General features: G+C 42.2%; 1 protein-coding gene across 22 annotated transcripts in view; it reads left to right on the top strand.

Moving 5' to 3' along the window:
- LOC125631898 (poly(rC)-binding protein 3-like) overlaps positions 1 to 17003 on the top strand; it is a 724175-nt gene that overhangs the window by 393242 nt on the left and 313930 nt on the right. Inside the window, exon 3 of one of the 22 annotated variants that reach the window (XM_075125533.1) lies at positions 1932 to 1982. The exons of 20 other annotated variants lie outside the window; for them this stretch is intronic. The gene's annotated coding sequence lies outside the window, so the exon portion shown is untranslated. Of the gene's footprint in view, positions 1 to 1931; positions 1983 to 4913; positions 4987 to 17003 lie in introns of those variants that run through there. One more of the 22 variants, XM_075125535.1, reaches the window with a different exon arrangement.

Raw genomic sequence — 17003 nt, 5'->3', positions numbered from 1 at the left:
ACCAGCGGAGTCTCCTTCTGCTTTCTCCCCCCAGACGTATCATCTGGTCCACTCTCCGCAATGGTACCTGTGGAGAGAACATGAAAGTGGTTAGTCACCTGTGTCCGTGTTGCTGGAACCTGGACATTCCCCCTTCTTCTTCTTCTGGAGGTCACATGTTGCCAAGCTTCTTCACTGGCCTCTTGGCTCCGCTGTGCAACCTGCTCTAAATCTTTAGAGCTTTGTGCCCGTAGAAGCATATCCTGACTTTTGTCCAGAAAATCCTCAGATTCTCGTATGCAACGCAGGGTCGTTATCTGTTGCTCCAGACCTTCAATCTTCTCTTCCAATATGGAGACCAGCTTGCACTTTGTACAGACAAAGTCGCTTCTGTCCTGTGGAAGAAAGACAAACATGGCACATCCAGTGCAGGTCACAACAGCTGAAACCCCCCCCCTTCCATATCACTCATTAATGCATTTATCCTCACAATGCCCCTGTGGGCTAGGGATGTGATGATATCCTTGTTTTACAGATGGGAATTCAGGCACAGAGGGCCAGATTTTAAAAAATATTTAGGTGCTTAACGCTGCAAATAGGCACCTAGTGGGATTTTCAAAAGCAGCTAAGCAATTTTTGAAAATCTGACTAGATATCTACCTGCATCTGTTCGTGCCTAAGTAGCTGTGAAAATATTGACCACAGTGACAAACTCATGGCCACAAAGGAAATCTATGGTGGAGCAGGAACTTAATACAGGTCTCCCAAGTGCTAGACTAGTTCCCTAATCACTAGCCCAGTCTTTCTCTTCACAGTACACAGATAGACAAAAGAGAATTCTTTCCAGCTACCATATATACGTTTGGGTGAATATCCTCATGCCACTCTCAAAGGTTTTAAACTGTGACCAAAAGGGCTGAATGATAAAGCTCCCTCCAAACCACATCAGCAGCCCTGTGTGTGTTGGCCAGAGATTGGTCTAGACTGCATGATGAGGTGGGGCTGCCACTCCCAGGAAGAGTGAGCTGAACTCAAGACCCCTGCCTGAAAGAGCATGGTGGAGTCACTGCCTAGCCCGGCTGACTTCTACATTTGTTATGACATAAATAAATATATATTTACTTTATTGCCATTTTTAAGGTAGTAAAGAAATAGATTTCTTCACCCCACAAAAGCCCTCCAGCAGTTTTTTCTCTTTGTTGGTGTGTGTTTGTTGTATTTTCTCTACCCTCTTTCAGGTTTGGAGTGAATCAAACATTTAAAAGAGAATATTTCATTTGGAAAAAAAAAACATGTATGATCTTTCATTTAAAAAGCTGTTTTGAGGGCTTAGTAATTATAATGTAATCTCCTTGCCCAGCCAGTCACAATCTCTGCTCCCCATACCCTGTTCCCAGTCCCAGTCTCCTTGCCCAATTATTCTTAGTCTCCTCCCCTGCTGGCTCTCAATGCTCAAACTGCTAATAGAGAAGCAAAAGTCCAAGCAATGGAGACACATTTTGATAGATAAATACAGGGATACAAAGCTTGGACTGAAGATACGTGACAGCTTGCTTTACACTCTTTTCTTATTTACGCTGGTGACAAGCGTATTAATGGGTTATAGGTTTGTGAAGGTTTTCATCATTGAAATCTTCCTAGTTTGCCAATTACCTCAATAATTCTTTAGGGGATCACTATTCTGAGATACAGAGGAAGATAGAGAAATAAGTTTACTAGATATAGCTACAATTAGTATTAGCATTAATTACCACTACCAAATAGAAGATTTATTTTTAAAACAGATGTTACAACAAAAGGCCAGATTGTGCTCTGCTACTGCAGCTTAAAGCCCATGGGGTCATCTCTGGATTTACACTGAGAAAATGAGAGTAGAATTTGGACCCAGTAATTTTAGCTTACTGTATAATTGGGGCACAGTTTTACCAATCGTCTTTTCTTTATTACACCAGTGATCCCACTGACTTCAAGGTGATTACTCTCCTGGGAGTTCGCTACATGATGTGAGTAAAGTCAAATCCAGTTTGCTGCAAAGATAACAGTACAGATTTTGGGCAAAGCAGCATGAAAGCTTTGGAAGGATCACCCCTACCATGGGGGGGGCGCTCTGGTGCAATAGAGTCAATGTAACAATTGGTGCAGCACAGCAGAGGGGATGTTGGGGGAAAAAATGGAGTATGGCCAGCACTTCCCTGTCACCTCTTGGTCCCTGGTATTGATCTCAACCTCTTAAATGATTGGCATCCAGTGCCAGTTAGAGAAACCTTCAGGCTACTTTAACTTAGCCTGGGAGACCAGAGTAGAGCACATGGAGCCCAGGAACCAGACACCACAAAGGTGGCATAAATTGAAGTTTTTATGGACACACAAATCTTGGCCCCAGATGGTTCTGTGTATTCCTGAGTGTAACTCCACTGTAGTCAATAGAGTCATGCCAGGATTAAATGTGGTCCATTGCTTATTTTACAACTATTGATGTCAAATTCTGACAGTCACTTTACTGCTCTTGGATGCGGACTGAATACGTTGTTCAGCCAGTCATATGAAAGATTTCCATCTAGTCAGCTATATTGAGCAATTTTCATGTGACAAAGCTTTTATTATTTTGTGCTGGTATTGTTAAACTTTACTGTGATAAAGTACATGAAAAGAAAATCCAATGATCTATATAAGTCTACAGTATATATGCAGGTTTCAGAGTAACAGCCGTGTTAGTCTGTATTCGCAAAAAGAAAAGGAGTACTTGTGGCACCTTAGAGACTAACCAATTTATTTGAGCATAACCTTTCGTGAGCTACAGCTCACTTCATCGGATGCATACTGTGGAAAGTGTAGAAGATCTTTTTATACACACAAAGCATGAAAAAATGGGTGTTTACCACTACAAAAGGTTTTCTCTCCCCCCACAAACCCACTCTCCTGTTGGTAATAGCTTATCTAAAGTGATCACTCTCCTTACAATGTGTATGATAATCAAGGTGGGCCAAAGGGGGGAGAAAACCTGGATTTGTGCTGGAAATGGCCCAACTTGATTATCATACACATTGTAAGGAGAGTGATCACTTTAGATAAGGTATTAGCAGCAGGAGAGTGGGTTTGTGGGGGGAGAGAAAACCTTTTGTAGTGGTAAACACCCATTTTTTCATGCTTTGTGTGTATAAAAAGATCTTCTACACTTTCCACAGTATGCATCCGATGAAGTGAGCTGTAGTTCATGAAAGCTCATGCTCAAATAAATTGGTTAGTCTCTAAGGTGCCACAAGTACTCCTTTTATTTTTGTGTATATATGCAGTGAGATACTAGTTTGTTGCCTGGATATAGCTATTACAGTAAAATGTACAAGAGACTCTTTCAATAATCTTTAGTACATATTTACCATGTAAATTAAATGATAAGGAAAAGACAACATCTTGGTGGGCTGTAGAAAGTAAAGGTTTGAAATGTATTTGAAATCACTATTGAAATTCTTTTTTTATACAGTTCAGAAAGTGAACAAGCTTTGCTTCTTCATAAAATGCAGTATATACAGCAGTAAATCTCAAATTCATAGCACATTCTTCTTGTGGTCTTTGCCACTAAAAACCATTTCTGCATGTATGGACACTACCGCAACCACACCTTCAGTTCACTAGCATAAGCTTTGTCATTGAAATACCACCAGGTATTGAGATCAAAATAGAATGGATATTTTTTCAGGGAATGGTATTGGTGGGAAAAGTCTTCCGAAGGGCTTGTCTACAGTGCCCCACAATATAGGTAACAGGATTCCATTAATGCAGACAAGGAATCTCAGTTTGTGCCAGCAGCATTCACACAGGTTTTACAGCGTAGTACTTCGGGCACTGCAGTTCACAACCTCAGAGTCCAAACTGCGGGGCTGAGTAGACATAGCCTTAGTGTCATCCTAACTCTGGTAGCTCTCTTTGCAGCATAGTCTTTGAAAAAACAAAACAAGTTTGCTGACCTAGCTCTTATTTCAAATGTGAGCGGTTCTCATACTCTAACTACGTTTTTTCCCTTCAGTTTTGTTCTGTTTGTACAGCACCAAGTACAATGGGGTTCTGGTCCATGATCTAGGCACGACTGCAGTAGAAAGAATAAAGACAGTTTCAGGATTCAGGGATTCCCACCATAATCTTGAGGGCTTGTATGAGAGTTAGCACTTTCTGCCCTTTTGAAAACCCTCCACGACATCTTGAACTGGCTGGAATATGCAATGTGACGAAATAACTGCTTTTAGCTCTGTGCAGACAGTGGACACATTCACTTTTAATTGTGATGAGTTTCTCTCTGCTACACTTCATCGGGTGCATACTTGAGGGAGAAAGATGGTCTAAAAGTCTCCAGGTCTCTGCTTCCTTTCTCTGGGCTCATGATACTTGGCTTGATGGGAATGCAAACAGCTGATTAGATACTTTTAAGTGGATGAGGCTGAAGTGACCCTGTCTTACTTCCCTTTGCCTTCATTCCTCTAACCCCTGTCAGCCCTTCTCTTACGCTGTTCCTCGGCGAGTGACGGCTCAGCTGCCCCACACCTCGCCTCGGGCTGGTCTTTCGCTCAGCGTCCGCTGCCTCGATTCCCGGCCGGGTCTCAGACCGCTCACGCCTCTGGTGCCTACCCCCATCCCCCTCAGCGCTGACTCGGCGGACCACGGCAGCCCCTTTCCAGTGATGCCCCTTGCTCTCGCTTGCTCCCATCGTGCGGCTGCCTAGCTGCTTCTGCCCTGTGCTGCTCTCGCAGCCCTGCTCTCAGACAGTTCCTACTTCTCCATCCTCCTCCTGGCTGAGTCCGGCTCACCCAGGCTGCAGCTGCAGCTGCCCCCTGTCGAACCCGGCGCGCTGGCCTGGCCTGCCCTGCCCTGCCCTGCCCGCTGGAGCAGAGCTGGGCAAACGGACCGCGCTGCGCGGCTCCTGCGCTCCCGGCCGGGGAGGCTCGACCCCGGCCCCGCCGTTCCGCCGCCGCGCGGGCAGCCGGGCTGCGAGCTCCTGCCGCGCTGAGCGGCATGGTAAGGGGGCGGCGGCGCGCGCGGCGATGGGGGGGAGGGGTCCCGGGGGGCAGTCAGGGGACACGGAGCGGGGGGGCGGTTGGATGGATCAGGGGTTCCGAGGGGGGTAGTCAGCGGGCGGGAAGTGGGAGGGGTGGATAGGGGGCGGGGGCCAGGCTGTTTGGGGAGGCACAGCCTTCCCTACCCCGCCCTCCATACCGTTTCGCACCCCGATTTGGCCCTCCGCCCAAAAAGTTTGCCCACCCCTGCTCTGGAGGCTGCTTTCAGAATCCTTACCCCAGCCTGCTTCTCGCATGCTTTCTAGGGTAGCCAACCCTCCAGGCTTGTCCTGGAGTCTCCAGGCATTAAAGATTAACCTTTAATTAAAATGATGTCACGTGATGAAACCTCCAGGGATACGTCCAACCAAAACTGGCAGCCCTAATGCTTTCCCCTCTGCCTGACCCTTCTAGCATACATGTTCCTGGTCATTTTAGATTACATAGTACCCTCAGTAGGGCAGATGCCAATCTTAGGTCTTCGCCCCTCCTCGGATTATTCGTAGGCCGAACTATTCTTCAAATGAACTTTCAAACAGACAGCGAGGAGCCAGTAGAATAATTAAAAATATAAATTTAGTTTCACTACAAAAACCAAAAACCAGGACAACCATAAGCAATTTGGGGCAGGGACGCTCTTGTTCTGTCTTTGTTCAGCACTGAGCACAATGGGGTTTTGGTCCCTGTCTGGGGCTCCAAGGGGCTACTGCAATGTAAGTAAGTGGTGATGATGATGATGATTTTTTCATGCCAGGCAAACAAATTTGAGATGCTGGTTGTCCTGGGACAAATCACATTAACAACAAATAATAAATTCCTTGTCAGATAGCAAGCTTTCGTGCAAGTGTACTTTTCCATTCAGTTTTGGGGCTGGATTTTAAGGGGGAAAGAAATGTTGAGGTTATTTCTTCATTTCTGAAATAGATATTTACACATTGTTAGGCATTTTCGATTGATATTATTGATACATTTTGAGTCTGTTTGGAGGCAAGGGGAATGTAGCAATTACGGCCTAGGATAGTGCAGTAAAGCACAATGGGATGAACTTTGTTGTGTGCTATGAATGGCTGTCACTTAGCATTAACCAGTCCGATTGCTCAAATCTCCTGCCACTTGATCAAAGTGAACGACAGCTGACGTGCTTGGAGTATGAGCGCTGCTACCAATCACACTGATTATTTAACTGCTTTGAACAGAGAGGAGGCTGGCCAGGCTGCACTCCAGTTTTGCCTTTTCATTGTGCTTTTCTAGATTGGAAAGTTGTTCAAATTCTTATTTGTACGTATTTTTAAAATAATAGCAGAGGTATGTGCATCAGAGAAAAGTTCAGCTTTTCATAGGAATGCCCAGCATAACATCACTTAGTAAGCATGTGTAGGGAAGGGACAGAATCCTTGAAAATATTGTAATAGATTTTGAAAAATTAATTTGATCTCTCGGAAGAAATGTCACAGACGGCAATAATCAAAAGAGCTTGACTAGCAGCACGTTAATCACTGTGAAATGCGACAGAACAGAAAACATCCAAAGAGTGACATAAACTTATGCTCAAAGATAGCATTAGTCTTCTCAATTCTTGGAAGAGTCTCAAAAACAATATTTTCTTCAAAAATTACTGGCAAGATGTAATGGAAAATGTAGTCTGATTAACCTTACCTCAGACTTTGTCATCTTGGTGACAAAAGCTGATAGCCCTGTGTCAGAAACAAATTTGTCTGCTACTGAACATGACTCTTGGACATTAAAATTTATATAAATCTATTTATTAGCAGCGTCAAGAGAGGAGACTAAATTTAAAGATGAAGTAGTAGTGTAATTGTCTTCATTAGCCTCACTTTCATTCTGTGACCACTCCCCTAGACCTACTTATACGCATTTATCATTGTGTGAATGAAAGGGAGTATCAGTTGATCTAACAGACTGTGAAGAGGTGGGAAGAAGGTGTATGTTAAACCAATTTAGACATTCTCTAGACCCACCTCTGAATCTGGTCTACTGTTCTTTTGCCCAAGATCTCAGTGTCATATTGCCCATTTTATTTTTATTTACAGATTCAAAGAATGCGTTAGTGACACCGATACACTAGACCCTTGTATGAACAAAATATTTTGCAATAATTTTTAGATTAAAAAACCTATAAATAAAATGAAAGCACAGGCATTAAATATAGATCACAGATTTTTCATACTGAATATAAACTAAAGTATGCATACAAAATACACCTGCTTGCGAACTCCAGGCATCTGGACTGACTTGCTGATGCTTCTAGTGGGCTTTCCAGATTCCGCTCTGCTGAGAATGTGATTGCAATTCTTATAAGTAGACCTGAAAATATACAGAGATTTATTCTAAATTAGTATGACCTTGGCCCATGAACAAATAATGAGGTCTAAAGGTCAGAAATGGGTTACAAGAAAAATAAAGATAAAATGCTTACTGGTACCCAACTTAACAAACTGTATTAGATTCAAAGCAAAGTTTTTTCACCACATGCTTTCGGCAGTCTTACTGACCGAACTCTTTAGATCAGGCCCCTTCCTCAGAGTCCAGTGGCTGCTTCCTTTGTCGCTTCACGTGCACAGAATGTGATGGGCAGGGAAAGAGAGAGAGAGGTGTCTGCTCCTTCTTTTTATAATCTGGTCCCCTGCTTTGAGAAGCATTTCCAGCTGAGAGCAAGGCAATAGGCAGTCTGTGAGGAGGGGAACTCCATACTGTTTTTTTGCTAAGATGTAGCTTTTTGTTCCCACCCCCTTTCCTGCCGAAGAATGGCCACTTATCAAGTAATGATCCATCGGTCTTGTTTACTCCTGGCAGAGTCATCAGCTTGCCCTTTGTCTCTAAGGCTACTCTCCAGACTTCTGTGGAAAACATACTTTTAGTCCTGATCTCAGCTTATATTTATAACTTCACATATAATGCTGCTACATGCGTTTTGCCATATTATTGATCAGCAAATTGTGAGGTTTTAAATGATATCTCACAAGACGTATGATAGTGTATAGGATGTGAACGTGGGTATATTCTGTCAAACACGCACTTTGGGGGAACATCTCCTGACAGCCTCCTGAATAGCACATGTTTCTCTGTCTTCCAGCCAACCTGAAGCCCAGAAGGCCACCCAAGGGAAGGGTGCGTCTTCTGTGCAAAGCTTCAGATGCAAAAAATTTCCACATTAGAGAGATGTGGAACTACTTTGGAGGAGACCTTTTCCAAATGAAGTCTCCACCTTTCAACCACTGTAACTCCCTAGCCTAGACATATCCACTTCCCCCCCCAAATTACACTGCATAAAGTGAATTATGCCACTCCTACAGTAACTCCCATATGTCTCCTTGGGTCTTTGGCCATGTCTACATGAGGGGTGCTTTATTGTTATACAAATAGCCACATAAGGTACTGTTATAAGAACATAAGAATGGCCCTACTGGGTCAGACCAAAGGTCCATCTAGCCCAGTATCCTGTCTTCCAACAGTGGCCGATGCCAGGTGCCTCAGAAGGAATTAACAGAACAGGTAATTGTCAAGTGATCCTTTCCCTGTTGCTCATTCCCAGCTTCTGAGAAACAGAGGCTAGGGACACCATGCCTGCCCATCCTGGCTAATAGCCATTGCTGGATCTATCCTCCATGAACTTATCTAGTTCTTTTTTGAATCCTGTTATAGTCTTGGCCTTCACAACATCCTCTGGCAAGGAGTTCCATGGGTTGACTGTGCATTGTGTGAAGAAATACTTCCTTTTATTTATTTTAAACCTGCTGCCTATTAAGTTTATTTGGTGACCCCTAGTTCTTGTGTTATGAGAAGTAGTAAACAACACTTCCTTATCTACTTAATCTACACCAGTCACGATTTTATAGACCTCAATCATATCTCCCCTTAGCCATCTCTTTTCCAAGCTGAAAAGTCCCGGTCTTATTAATCTCTCCTCATACGGAAGCCATTCCATACCCCTAATCAATTTTGTTGCCCTTTTCTGAACCTTTTCCAATTCCAGTATATCTTTTTTGACATGGGGCAACCACATCTGCACACAGTATTCAAGATGTGGGCATACCATGGATTTATATAGAGACAACATGATATTTTCTGTCCTATTATCTATCCTTTTCTTAATTATTCCCAGCATTCTGTTTGCTTTTTTGACTGCTGCTGCACATTGAGTGGATGTTTTCAGAGAACTATCCACAATGACTCCAAGTTCTTTCTTGAGTGTTAACAGCTAATTTAGACCCCATCATTTTATATGTATAGTTGGGATTATGTTTTCCAGTGTGCATTACTTCGCATTTATCAACATTAAACTTCATCTGCCATTTTGTTGCCCAGTCACCTAGTTTTGAGAAATCCTACTGTCAAAGCATACCTAATGTGGATGCATCTATACCAGCAAAACTGCACTTTGTACTAGTGTAATAAAGCCACTCCCCAAAAGTGAAACAAGGTATACCACTAAAAACACAGCTTTGCCAGTACATTTGCATTTACATTAGGGGCTTCTGCCGGCACAGCAATGTTGATCAGGAATTATACCTCTTCACACCCTTGATCGACATAGCTATGCTGGTGGAAGTCTGAAATGTAGGGCTGCAGAGGTAGGTCACAGTATGATCTCCCCAACACAGATATAAACTCGAAATAACTTTGTTGATGTCAGTGGAATTTCTCTGGGTTTTCACTTGTGTACCAGACCAGAATTTAGCCCCATATACTCTGGGATTTAAAGAGAGAGAGCTCGAAGGTGTGTGAAAGTTCAGAGGGGAAGCAGATTTCTAGACTGGGATGGTTTAAGGTATTTCTCAGAATGAAATAGTGGGAGTTCCCCAGGGAGCTGCCTGTGCTGGCTTGCTGTATATAATCCATCCCGAGCACCACAAGCTCCTGCCAACACCTAAATCTGGATATTCAGTTCAGCAAAATTATAATCTGGTTATTATCTTTAACTGCCAATCTGTGTAGAACAAAGTAATCTGTATCACTGATTTAGATATTTGCTATGCCACTGGTGATGTAGCAACCAGTCTCTGTGCATACTAGGTTTTCTTGGGGTTTATTATTTAATTAGTTGATATTTGCTTTACTTTTTTTACTGTAATGTATATGTATATTGACTGCATTATCTGTAACGATGTTCACAGATATTTTATCAGAGTATGGAAATCCTGCAGCACTAATGAACTGCAAGAAATGTACTGAGTGGATTTGTGAATTTGTTTATCATTTTATAAAAGGCACAAAGTGCAAAAGTATTTAAGGAGTTTATATTAATAAGCAGGTATTCATGTTTTGAAAATAATTGTTTTGGGGGTATTTTTAATATCCATGAAGACATTGCAAAATATGTATTCATGGGGTGATCTGTTGTGGCTTTCCCTCATGCCCCATGCTCAGAGCAGCATATAGTGGCACTTCTCCAGGAACAGACAGGGAATGTAAAGATCCTGGTTCATCATTCTGCTCCTGCTTGAATGTGATGGTTCAGCCATCCTGGCCCATTCCTTGCCCACATCCACAGGAGGTGGCAGCCACATGGAGGCTACTCACAGTCTTGTGCTGCCACTAGTGATGCAGTAGCCCATGCTAAGGAGGTTCCCTATGCTCCCCTCACTTCCTTGTGCTGCAACACAGCCAGCATCACAGTCTGTAGGAAACAAAGACCCTCTTGCAGATCATCAAGAATACGAGGTCTTCCTCAGCCCACAAGGCAGGGGGCTGCATCTTCCACCCTCCCTTATTGCCCGATGTGGTGGCAGCTTCAAAATGGCAACCTGTCAGGGTGAAAAAGCAAAGCCAGTTTGGCTGGAGATTCCCCCAACCATCTCGAATGCCAGTTGTACAAGGTGGAGCCTGTGACAGTGTCCCTGGGAAGGGGACCAGCCAGTGTGATCACATTCAGGGAAGAAGTACCTTCCACTTTGAAACCAGGTGCTGCCACCGTGATTGCGTAGCCAAGAAAACTCTTGAATCCTATGTGGCCAAACAGTAATAGAGGCAGTTTTAGATTGGACACAACCCTATGTCAGGCTCTAGGTCTGAAGGGTGGCTTTACAAATGATGTATAGTTGTCATCTGGCTGTGCTATTGCCTGATGGGGATTACCAGAAATCAGTGTGTGTGTGTACATGCATATGGAAAAGATGTCTCAGGGGAGAAGGAGAGGCTAATATGAAATCTGTGACAAATCCCCTTGGGCCTGACCTACAGGATGAATATAATCATATAGCTTATTTACTGTGAGTTAATAGTGTCAGTGTTTAACATTAATTGTATTTGATTAATGAAGGTTTTGCAGTCCTTTCGCTAAAGGAAAGGACAGATGTATCTGTGGTCCACTGGTTGCGCTTAAATACCAAGAAATAGCTTCTCAAATCCCATTCAAGGTCACGCTGCATCAAGGGGAGAATATACCGCCGTAGTGTGAAGTCAGCTGTGATAAGCTGTGGCTAGCAGATATTTTTAACCACAGGCTAGATAGTGGCTGTGCATTATTATGTTTCCCCCCACTCCATGGCACATAATGTTCCAAAGGGGGTGGGGAGGTAGCAAAGGCCCTGGCCAACAAAGGATGGTGCAATCTGCATACCTCCCATGTGCACCAGCACAATCCCTTCCCAAGTTTCCCTTGGAGTAGTGCAGCTCTGCACCCTTCCCAATGCACGGCTGTGCCTTGAGGGTATGATCTACTCCTGTGTGATTGGTACATTCACATGGTTAGCGCCGTAGACGGTATTTGCTCTTGCTGAGTGCCTGTAACACATGTCCATTGACATCTGCTGAAGTTCTACATTCAGATCCCAGACGGTATGTGTACCCCAACATGCATGTGTAATAATCCATTCATTCTGATTTTTAAAACATACATCCTGAAAGTGCTCATTTGACCCACCCGTTGCAATGCTTAAAACTCACACCTGTCTAAATTATATTAAATTGCTTCAGTCTAGTGACAGCTGTCCATGCAATCATCCTTCAGTCCCAACCCCACAGTGCAATTATTAATACACTGTACAACCCTGAATCACTGAAAGAGAGGCTTTGGAGTCCGAATGGACTGAGAAACTGGCCAGCTCCCAGAAACATAGAAATACTTGTGGCACTCATGTTTTCTGGTCTGTGTAGAGCAAAATGTGATTAAGTGCAGCTACTTACTGTGTGATTGTAATGTACGGATTATCAATGAAGAGGATGCTAGGTACCAAACACTTATTTTGATAAACCCGAAGCATGTGTTATAGCAAAAGCAAATCTATTTTTTGCTAGATGTACACTATATGTTGAAAATATTAAACTTGATATTCTGACAGAATATACAGATGTTTTCAAAGGAGTCTGGTCTCAGTCTCTTGGGAATACCCTTTGTCTAGATACAAAAATCACCCATATTTTATGTACACCAAAATATATACCACACTGTGATCACCTCAAGCAGGGATTGTCACCTACGAAATAGAGGTCATCATTAAAGTGACAGATTCAGCACATTGGGTTAACTCACTAGCTGTAATGGAAAAAGTCTTCAACAGGGGAATTCAGACCTCATATAAATTTTAAAAAATGCACACTGCATAGGTGGCCCCTCTCTCCCTCCCTCAGCTGATGCTGAAAAATGTTTAGCTGCTAATTTAGACGGTACAAATCATTTTGAACATAATTATAGAAAGTCTGGCACAGGCCTGGTAAAACATGGGTCTAAGGCTGTGTCTACTCTAGGAACTTTACCCATTGCTACCAACAGTTATCAGCAAAGCGTGCACTGAAAACGTTTAATTACAAGTCTGGACTGGACTGGACTTCAGCACTGTCTCAGAAGCCATGGTTGAGCCTATTTGATGCAAGGTTCAACCACAGTTACTGAAATGCACATTTTCAACATTACCGAAGAGACCAAAGGAGACCTCTTACAGGTAACCAAAGGCAAAAGTAAATCACTTTATCAGCATAGGCATGGCCTCATAGTTTGTCTGGATCCTTAAGATATTACACATCCATGTTTGCCTTTGAGGACATTACACCTAAGCTCACCAGTGCCCAGTTCTTCTGCATGTTCTTTGCAAGGTCAAGGTTTGGTGCAGTACAATTGTCTAAACAGCCATCATGACCAACCACTTTGAGCACATAGGACAAGGAGTCTGTCTCAGTAGAAAATGATGCATAGTACCACATATGGTTGATGTGATGTATAATGTGCTCAGTGGAGATGAAGCCATCATTGATAACTACCCAGGGTAGTATTTGGTTGTTCGAATGGGGAACACTGTAGAAACCTTCATGCTGTAACATAGTGGTCTTTGGGGAAAAAAGGCATCCTAGATAAAACCATGATCTGTATTCCAGAAATATGTTGTTTGACATCACATTGAGACAGATGTGCTTAAAACACAGTTAGCTAATTTCACTACAGTCAGGAATATGGATTTGAGACATGACTTTAACACTAAAGACGGTCCTTGGTATGATTAACTATGAGCCCAAGTTTGCACCAAACTTGTCAAATCAAGGCATCATTTCAACAGCTGCTAAAGCAAGATAATAAATTAATTTGGGGTAAGCAGCATGACATGGCTTTCTATTTTGCTTATAAAGACCCATATCACAGAGGAACCAGGTCACAAGCTTTCTTACTTTGATCCTAATAAAGAGCTGTCTCTAGTGCTGACACATCTAAGATTGGCTTTGGTGCATTACTGCACCAGGAAGGCAGAACCACTACCCATGGAAGTCACTCACCAGCAGAAGAACAGTTACCAAAAATACAAAATGAATTATAAGCAATTGTATTTGGCTACAAGTGCTTTCCTGGATATGTAAATGGCAGCTATGTTTACTGCTGGATCTCATCATCAACCACCCTGACGCATTCAAATTACATAGAATGATTTGTCAGTCAGACGGATACCTTGTTTCCAGATGATACAAACTGAAGATTTCTGCTGCTGGTGATCGTTAAAGAAACTGCATCACTGAGCCTAATAGCAAAGAACAGACATGCAAGTACACATAGACACTCCAAAACTTCCAGCAAATGATCAGAAAATGACTGAAATGAAAGAGGCAGTTGAAAGGATGAACAAATTTAAATATTTGAAATAAGTAATCTTGGAAGGATGTCCAAACAGTTATTCGAAAAAAACTGTCCTTGTATCATCTCAGAATATTGAAATCACAGACGTGTACACTCACTCTTGGATGGGATTATTTTGCATGCTAACCATACAAGATGTGTCAGCGTATCTTGTATGCAGTACGCAAATGGGCATAGACAGATATAAACAGGGACTGGAATTCATGTTTGGTCTTGTATGTATAAGCAAATTGAACAAGTAGTCTCAAGATGTCTTATTTCCCTTATAAAATATATGGGAGATAGTAAGGAGGAAATAACACCATATTAAATGCAAATAAGACAATGATAGACCATTAGCATTGACTACTTTAAATCAGTTGTTGGTTGTTGCTGTTATTTATTTTATTAGTTTACCTGGAACAATGTATAATATGAATATAATTTTATTGTGGATTATTCTAGTAGAGTCTTTGAATTGCTGCTAGGAAACAGAAAAATATGTCATACCCTATTTTATTTATACCCTGGATTGATCTAAAACTATCACAATTATTATCTGCTCCAGGGAGCAGAACTTCATGTATTGACTAACACAGCTTGTGATATCCCTACGTTACCAGAACACTAGATACTAGAAGTTAATAAAGAGGCACCCAAGTCTTGTTTGGGTTCCTTCTTTACTTCAAATCCTTGCATTTCCATTTCCAATTACAGCCTGTGAAACACCAGAGCAACCAGCAGCACGAACAACACCAATACTTCCCAGCCTCTATTCATCTTGTGTTTTGCCATAGCAGCTATTACCATAGTGTGTAATCTCTTTCATTCCCTCTCGGTTTGTAAAGGGAGTTGTAGCAGAAGGTACTGTTTGCAAATTTGGACGGCTCTGCTTCCACAAAAATGTAAATGAATAAATAACTGAGTACAAACATGATGTATTTTCTTTTGTCCCGGAAAGAAACCCTTGAAATGAAGGGTTAGTTACATTTTAAATAAACCTAAAAAGTAAAACAAAAACCATATTCACTTGTTTGGATGAAAAACTGAAAAATAAGTTATTTTGTTATGGAAAAATGCCTGAGGCTTTTAATGTCTCTTCCTGTAATTCCATGACTTTGCCATTTCAACCATGATGACCCAGTAATTTTTTTAAAATGACACCATTATAGTCTCAGTCAGGGCTGATTCTGTTCACATTTAAGTCAATGAAAGTAGGCTCAAGTCCTGTATCAGTATATTAGAGTCTATTTTGGCCCTTTTTAAAATGTACCTAATATACTGTAAATGCAGCTAGACAGAGAGATACAGCAGGATTCTCAAGTGCAGTAGTTTATAGGAATTATACAAGAAACCTTAAGAAGAACATTAATGTCATTACCCAGTTTGGGTTGCAAAGGCAATATGCAGTCTCTAGCTCAGCCCCACCAGACGGAAGAAATGAGATATTTCATAGGCTGTTGGACATCACATCTTTGGAGCATAGATGAACAGTTATTTAGTGACGGTATTTCTTCACTTATGTTGCCCATAGAAAATTAACTCTTCAGTGGTCCTTAAGATGATATTTGCACTAGTTGAGTGGGGATGTCCAGTATTGTACTGGCTGTTATACAAACCCTGTACTATACTGCAGGAATCTTCTCTGTCTCAAACCTGCTACAATTAATTTTTATTTCACTGTCAACACTTCCCTTGACAGTAGCTGGAAGTTGAACCTGAAGGTCTCCCACATTAAAATCCAGTTCACTGTCAGCCTGCCATCAGCATACATCATAAAAGCTAGCACAAAATGGATTGAGCAGGGCATGTCGGTTCTGAGAACCCATAATACATTCATCCCAAGATCCAGAACACCTACAGATATTTTCTCAGGGGAACAGGAGCGCAGGTTATGTGTGAGCATTTTGATTGCACCGTCCCTGTGGGAAGCTTGTTGATTCATTAATTTTTTTCAGTCCCAGCTTATCTTTAGTTAACTGAATTATGGATATGAAAACATTGCAGCATGCAATCAGCCTTTTAGCATCACAAAGGACAAGATAGCTTAGCAGGTGTGACCAGCATAACCTAAGTGCTTGGGCATGAAATGAACAATTAGAGTAAGTAAACCATAAAATATTCACAGACCATGATACTGTAGTGATTTTCTGGCAGATTGATTGCCTTAGTCAAGCTGAGGTGATAGGCTGCCAAGGATTTATACTGGCTAACGAAAAGCACTCATCATAATAGTTCCTTCTGGTAAAAATGACAAAATGCCTGAGGTCAAAGCACATAAAACACCAAGTGAAATCAAAAGGACTCTGTTGTAACCATACTCTGTCCCACATAAGGAGCAGCTAGCCCAGTCTTCTAATATATGCAGCAGATGGCTGGTTAGTTTGCCCTTTGCAATATTACAATAAAGGTGATTAAGAAATGCATTATTGAAATGAATTCCTGGTAGGAAACTTCCAGCAGATGGGTTGCCGATGAAAGCCACCTCTTAGGGCTTGCCTTCGCTGCCGGGTCAACTTGCATATAGATAACTTGAACTAACTCCTCTAGAGTTAGCCTAGCCAAAGGGAGAGCAGCCACACTGTGCAATGTCACTTCAGCTACACAGAGCAATTGTGTTGGCAGATGACGAGTTGCACCCATTCAAGCTGCGGCCTGTACCTACTCATGGGTCAGCCAACACACACCCCCACACTGGAGTTCAGGGGTTTTACGTGTGGACAGGACTTGAGTTCAGGGTAACCCCCTGAGTTATAACACAAGTTAACTGCAGTGACAACTTCCCTGAGCGGTTAGTAGTTTAGTGCTTATCAGGAATTCAACAGCTAGCAAATTGGAGACCTTGTGTCAGGATAAGAATCATGGAATTTAAATGGATATTGTTTTGTATGGATTGAGAGCAGCAGTCAGAGGGACATATT

This window comes from Caretta caretta, chromosome 2, assembly GCF_965140235.1.
Source record: "Caretta caretta isolate rCarCar2 chromosome 2, rCarCar1.hap1, whole genome shotgun sequence".
Lineage (NCBI taxonomy): Eukaryota > Metazoa > Chordata > Testudines > Cheloniidae > Caretta > Caretta caretta.
Note: the sequence above shows the minus strand (reverse complement) of the source record. Positions and strands in the feature narration are given on the sequence as shown.